Source organism: Papio anubis, chromosome 3 (assembly GCF_008728515.1).
Source record: "Papio anubis isolate 15944 chromosome 3, Panubis1.0, whole genome shotgun sequence".
Classification (NCBI taxonomy): Eukaryota; Metazoa; Chordata; class Mammalia; order Primates; family Cercopithecidae; genus Papio; species Papio anubis.
The window spans coordinates 161,099,755-161,106,789 of NC_044978.1; positions in this window are offsets into that span (position 1 = coordinate 161,099,755).

The window sequence follows — 7,035 nt, forward strand, 5'->3', positions numbered from 1 at the left end:
TCTAGTTCCTGTGAGGCTGAGGAGGTCAGAGACGTGAAGACACACATAAAAACCAGTTGGAAAGTCAGGGATAAAGCTGTCAGAAACAAAGTCTGGATTGTTCAGCTTTATCAGTCTGTGGGGAGCTCTCTGCCCTGGGAGTCTGGGCTCTAGGTCCGCAATGGGAAAGGCTGGGACCGTCAGGCTGAGGAAAGGGAAGGGGGCTGTTATCACCACTCGGTCCTAAGCCTGCTGCGGACATCCTGCTCTGCCTGTGTCACCTGCCTGTGTATACAACAGTTCTCCAAACCGCTGTGAGATACGATCTGTCCCAGGGAGAGTGCACCCCCGTGCTTATCGCAACAGCTTGCCCCAGTTCTGTGCCGGGAGCTGCTGGGAGGGGTTGTCTCCAATGTGCACACGAAAGTCTTCCCTGGGGCTTAGAGTGGCTCCCTCTCTAGCTGAGGTTTAAGGGGTTAGGGGACATGATACAATTACCCAGGATTTGCTAAGCAGGAAGAAAACCTGCGGCTTATTCCGAAACCCAGACCCTCTCCTCTGCTGCACTCTCCTGGTTTTGTAGTGGAGCAAAGTGAGGCTTAGCGAGCTTACTCGTTGCCCAGCTCCTCACAACAGCCGAAGCGCCCTATTGGAATTAGCTGGTTTCATTCCAACACCGAGTTCTCTCCACTGTGCAAGGGGAAGGAGTCGGGAGCACGACTTCCAGAAACCACAGAGCCTGGAGCTCTTTGGGGCTGGTGTTGGCCGTGGTTAAGCACACTGACTCTGGGCCCAAACTCCGGGAAATCAGTTCCCTGTTCTGCCCTTTGCTTTCCCTGGCTCCGTTTGCTCATATGCAAACTGGGAATAATGGTCCCTCTTAGAGTAAAATGAGCTAAAATATGTAAAGAATGTGGAATGGTACTTGGCATATAAATAGTATTCAGTGCGAGTTAACCATGATCGTTTACACAGGGAACCTCTGGTGTTGGGAGAAGATGGGTGGGAAGCCTTGATTAGACTCATCTGGAACCTTCACTGGAGAAATCAAATCGGCTTGGGTTGCTGTTATTAGAGGGATGATGGTTTTGCTAGCGGGTGTTGGCCTTCAAATCCAATGCTCAGACCGTGATCAAGCAGTACCTTTGCAATAAGCAGCTTCTGAAGCAGAGTCCAGTGAGGACAGGAATCCCCTGGCACCTGTTCACCAAGCTCAGCTCTGCCTCCAGACCTGGGCAAGGAGGACTGCAGATACCACTTGGGTTTTCAGTGAGAAAGGGCTCTATTGCCAGGGTGCAGAGGAGGAAGGGTGCTGCACACACTGCTCTCGGTGAACTTGACCCGGATTCGGCAAAGCCTGGCTCTTAGTTCATGTCCTGCTCTGCCCTGTGCTTGGAGGTTCACAGGAACAGGTCTTAACAGGACAATCACCTCACTGAGACTCCCCTCCTGACTGTGGGCTTTCATGTAGGACACAGACCTAATTGCCTTTCCATCACTTTCAACAAGGAGTGAATGTAGGAGGGAGACCAAAATTTTAAAAACTTGGAAAGAGAAAAAGGTATCCCTTTTATGTTCCAATTAAAAAGGCAAAACAGGTTCAATCCTGTTTTTTTAAGAGAATATTGTTCTCTTAATGTGTATAGATCTTGGTAGCAGATCAGGGGTGGTATCTGATTCTAGTGTGGGATGGTAATTTATATAATTTTTTTTTACAAAGTGTGGAGGAAAGGTAGATGGAGTATCTGTGTTCATCACTCTATAATCTCTCCCTTTGGGGGAATACAATTTGCTGAAGAACATTTTCCTATTGTTATTCCATCTGAGATACAAAATACTATCACCATTTAGTACTTCAAACATAGAGCCTTACGTGTAAACACAAACATCTAAAATACTTTCATCGAGACTGGGTGCGGTGGCTCACGCCTGTAATCCCAACACTTTGGGAGGTCGAGGCGGGCAGATCACTTGAACCCAGGAGCTGGAAACCCATCTACCAACATGGCAAAACCCTGTCTCTGCTAAAAATATTTTAAAAATCCCAGCTGCTCAAGAGGCTGAGTCATGAGAATCACTTGAACCCGGGAGGCGGAAGTTGCAGTGAGCGCTAACTGCAATCCAGCCTGGGTGACAGAACAAGAATCTGTCTCAAAAAAATTAAATTAAAAAAAAAAATACTTTCATCAAAAAAGTATTACCATTGTTTCAACTCATTTCAGTATATTTTTGTGCCTATCGTCCTATGAGGTGAGATTTCACAAGTGGGTGGGCTCTGTGTTAATCTGGAGAGGAAACAGCCCGTCCGGGGCCGGCTGCTACCCAGCCTCAGATATTGCATGAGAAGATATGGACAGATGCTGTCAGATCTTGACTTTTCTGTGGAAGCCAGATATACAGATCTTTATGTGAAATTTACCATTAAAAAAATACTGAGTAGGCCAAACAAAGCAGCCCTGTGAACTACTGATTTTCATCCCGGTGCTAGACACATTCTCAGCTGTCCAGACCTTGCCCCAGTGCCCTTTCTACCAGTATATGTCTTGTCCCCACGGCCCCCTGGCACTTCTTTTTACCCTTCATTGGGGCTGACTTTCTTTACAACAAAGTGGCAGAGAGATTCCATAGGAGTGAGTGGAGGACAACCTTCCTGGGAGGTGATTGTGTGCTGAGACAAAGGCACCCAGGAGTCCAGGTTCTCCTTTCTCTTCCTCGGCTCGATGCCTTACCCTCTGAGTCACCAGGCCTGGGAAAACCCAGGAGTTCAGACTGATGGGAAAGTCCTAGCTCATTCCAAACTCCCCGGCAGGATGAAGCTGCCAGTTACTGAAGACAGAACAGAGGTAGGGATGGCGAATAACTGTCTGCTTGACTCTCAGCTGTCCAGGCAGGGCCTGGAGAGGAGGCAACTGACTTCCGGGCTGGCCTGCCCAGGGTACCCACCCCTGGGGACCAGTAAGCAAGCCCACTTAGTGCTTTTTTCCTGGCCACAGCTGCTTCAAGAAAGGGGCACAAAGTGGATTGCATCATAAAAGCCAGAGAAAGTGTCTCCAAAAATAACACCTGAACAAAACCGCTTTGAACTTTTGCAATCATTAGACGCTTCTTCAGGGCCCTATGGCAGTGTTGATAATCTCAGAATTGTTCAGTCAGGCTCGGTGACAGGAAACCTATCCCCTTAGATACAGTCAGAATTCCGGAAAAGTCAAATAATGTGTTACATAGTCGTGAGACAGCACTAGACTTCAAAGAGTCAGGTTTAAATGGAGAAATGCTAACGGAACAGAACACAGGGCTGACATAATTACAGGCTGTCTTCAACCTGGCTTCAATATATACATAAATATGCAGAGAAAAATACTGGAAAGCAACACACAAAAATGTCCATAGTGGTTATATCTGGTTGTGGCATAGGGGACACTGTATTTTTCTATTTGTATGCTGCTCCTAAAAGGATTTAAGACAGCTTACAAATTGACAAAGTGTAACTGATTCGAAACTAAGTGAGAAAGAAGAGGCAAACAGAAACGTAGGGAAGTAAGATTGAGGCAGAGAAGAGGTAAGTGCTACTTATTAGGTGGAACCGTACGACACTGTCCATTTCTGTATGTCAAAGACAGCCTAAAAGATCAATCATGGTAATGACTATTAGTACTAGTAAGAGTATGTGAATATTTTGCCTGAGTTATTAAATATAACTAACAGTTCCTGATAATAAAGTTTGTATAGTTTGTAAGTTATTTGGTAAGTCAGTGAACATAAAGCATTATCATAGGCCTGGTACCTAGTAGGTAAATACTATTCCTTTTATTTCCTATTATGTGGCTGTTATGACTAGAAGCACCACCAGACTCTCAAACTCTTAGCCTCTCAGGGCTCACAGACCCTTCCCACCACACTGTATGCAAGCATTCAAATCATGGTAGGTCCAATACATAACTATGAGTTTAATGAATCAGGGCCTCCGAATCTCAAACTTCAGTTGACATTTGAATCTTGCCCGCATGAAATCAGGTTTTTTTGTTGCTGTTTTTTTTGTTTTTGTTTTTTTTGAGACAGAGTTTCACTCTGTTGCCCAGGCTGGAGTGCAATGGGGTGCGATCTCGGCTCACTGTAACCTCTACCTCCCAGGATCAAGCGATTCTTCTGCCTCAGCCTGCCTCCACCTCCCAAAGTGCTAGGATTACAGACATGAGCCACTGTGCCTGGCAGAGATCAGTTTTTTGTTGTTGTTGTTTTTGAGATGGAGTCTCGATATGTCGCCCATGCTGAAGTACAGTGGTGCAATCTCAACTCACTGCAACCTCTGCCTCTGGGGTTCTAGCAATTCTCTTGCCTCAGCCTCCCAAGTAGCTGGGATTACAGGTGCCCGCCACCACGCCAGGCTAATTTTTGTATTTTTAGTAAAGATGGGGTTTCACTATGTTGGCCAGGCTGGTCTTGAACTCCTGACCTCATGATCCGCCCACCTCAGCCTCCTGAAGGGCTGGGATTACAGGCATGAGCCACCACACCTGGCCGAGAGATTAGTTTTTTAAAGTTATAAATGTTCCCTTAAAACTCCCTGCTCTTGGCCTGGTGTGGTGGTTCATGCCTATAATCTCAGCACTCTGGGAGGCTGGAATGGGATAATCCCTTGATCCCAGGGGTTTAAGACCAGCCTGGGCAACATAGAAAGACCTCTGTCTCCACACAAACATTTTTTAAAAATTAGCTGGGCGTCGTGGCACACGCCTGTATTCCCAGCTGCTCAGGGGGCTAAGGCAAGAGGGCTGCTTGAGCCCAGGGGGTCAAGGCTGCAATGAGCAGTAATTGCCACTGCTCTCCAGCCTGGGTGATGAAGGAGACCCTGTCTCAAAAAAGAAAACAGAAAAAGGCCAGGTGGGACAAAAAAGATCTCAGAGTAGAGAACTGACACACTGACTTTCCCCTAAAAGGAGCAACCACTCCTCAACTTTGCCTGACTGTTGCTGTTGGGAATTGGGGCAAGTTTTGCTACTTTTCTCATATTTCAGAAGCTAGAAATTAAATCTTTCAGGTAAAATTTTAGAATTTTGGCCAGGCACGGTGGCTCACACCTGTAACCCCAGCACTTTGGGAGGCTTGAGGTGGGCGGTTCACTTGTGGACAGCCTGGCCAACATGGTGAGACCCCATCTCTACCAAAAATACAAAAATTAACCAGTCTTTTAACCCAGTCTCAAAATAAAATAAAAATAAATGAAAAAATGTTCAGAATTTAAGTGTGGTTATATATATATATAGTTTTAAGCAACTGTAGGAGCCAAGCAAAATCCATGTCAAGCTAAATGCAGCCCACTAGCTGCTTGCTTGCCAGCTTATTACCTCTGCCTGGTGCTCAAGTTTTTTGTTGACAGAAGATACTCTGCATGAGGATAGGGGTGCTTGTCTCTTACTCACTGCTGCGTCCCCCAAACCTATGTCTGCCTTGGAGCAGAGCTCAACTGACATTTGTGGGAATGAATGAATGGCACAGAGGACAGCCCTAAACCACCAATACCATGGCCTGTCTTTGTGCTAATTCCTCCCTTTAACAGAACCTCGTTCATCTCAGGAAGTTCTGGGATCACTAACAGAGCCCACCTGATTGTAGACATCGCATTCCCACCCCAAACCCTTCCTGTTCTATCCCATCACTGGAGGGTTGGGAGGGGCTGTTCATCTCTTTGATGTGTCCCTGTTAACACTAACCAGGTGTCCTGAGGATCGTATGCCAGGAACAGCACTCGATAACAGGAACAATACAGGTTCTTTGACCTTAAAGGAACTACATAAAATTGATGTATGTTTGTACCTTGCTACAGGCTTTGTAACCCCTGAGAAAGGCGGACGAGGCTTGCCATTTTTTAATGGCTACAGCTAACTTCCTTCATTCTTCCTGACCTGCAGGATCTGGGATCCTTGAGTGTGACTCGTAGAAACGTGCAAGTGGGCAGACACAGGAGGGAAACACAATCTACTTTCATCCTATTTCAGAAAGGGAGCCTTCCCAACTTGGGGTCATGCACAAGTCAGTCTCTTCTCTCACAACAAGTCTGGTCAAATGTCAGTTCTTTCCAGAAGCTTCCTGAGTAACCCCTTTTGATCCAGATCAGTGGTACCCACTGACCCCTTCTCACCACGAACCTATCAAAACACTCTCTTCCCTTCCAGGCTTGTAGGGTACCATCCTGTGTATAATTCTGCCAAAACCTTTGTTCAGATAAAAGTGTAGTCCTGCGATCATCAACTATTTATAGGCAACACAGAAGCGCAGACTGTCGAAGTTGGAGTAAACCATAGAAACCGTCAAGCCTGGTGACTTTTTCCAGTGCAAACAGATGAAACAAAAGCAGAATTGCTTGAGCTCATTGTCCCTCCACACTACCACGGTCTTTCTTCTTCTCCATCTCCCTTCCTGCCCTGGCATAACCTACAAAGATGGGGAGGGCAGGGTGGGTGGTGCATATCCAGGAGAAAGCTGTGGGATTCTGGGATTCCTGAGTTGCTGTTTGAAAATCTGATCCCAGCCTTTTACTTGGGGGAAAAAAGCTTATTGAAGATTTCTATTATAAAAGGATCTATAGTCATCGCGGAAACTGAAATTTCCAAAAAACGGGGCAGTTACTATCAACGAAAAGCCACGGTTGAGGTTCTGCTGCGTGCCCTTCCAGTTCTTACATTTTTCTATATAGAGGGTTTTGTTATTTTTCAACCTGAGGCTGTGTCCAATCAGAGTCAGAGAATCTCCTCCTAATTCCTACAGAAGACTGATGGTGGAGTACTATGTAGTTGCAGAGATTTCAGCTTATACCAGGCTGACACCATGGGTCTGGTTTCATTCTGTTTTGAACCACAATTGCCCTTTTTCAGTGACCTTGCATGTTAGTGTGGATATGCATAAGTGAAAGATCCAGGACCCTTGGAAAAATGGGTAGGAAAGTGGTATTACACTTAGAGCCAGGGTGAGGCCAGAGTTATAGCGATCACAGTGGGCCTCCGCCAAGCATTCTCCAACAGCTCAGAGGGGAGGCTGGGCATGCTTTAGCAGCAGGCT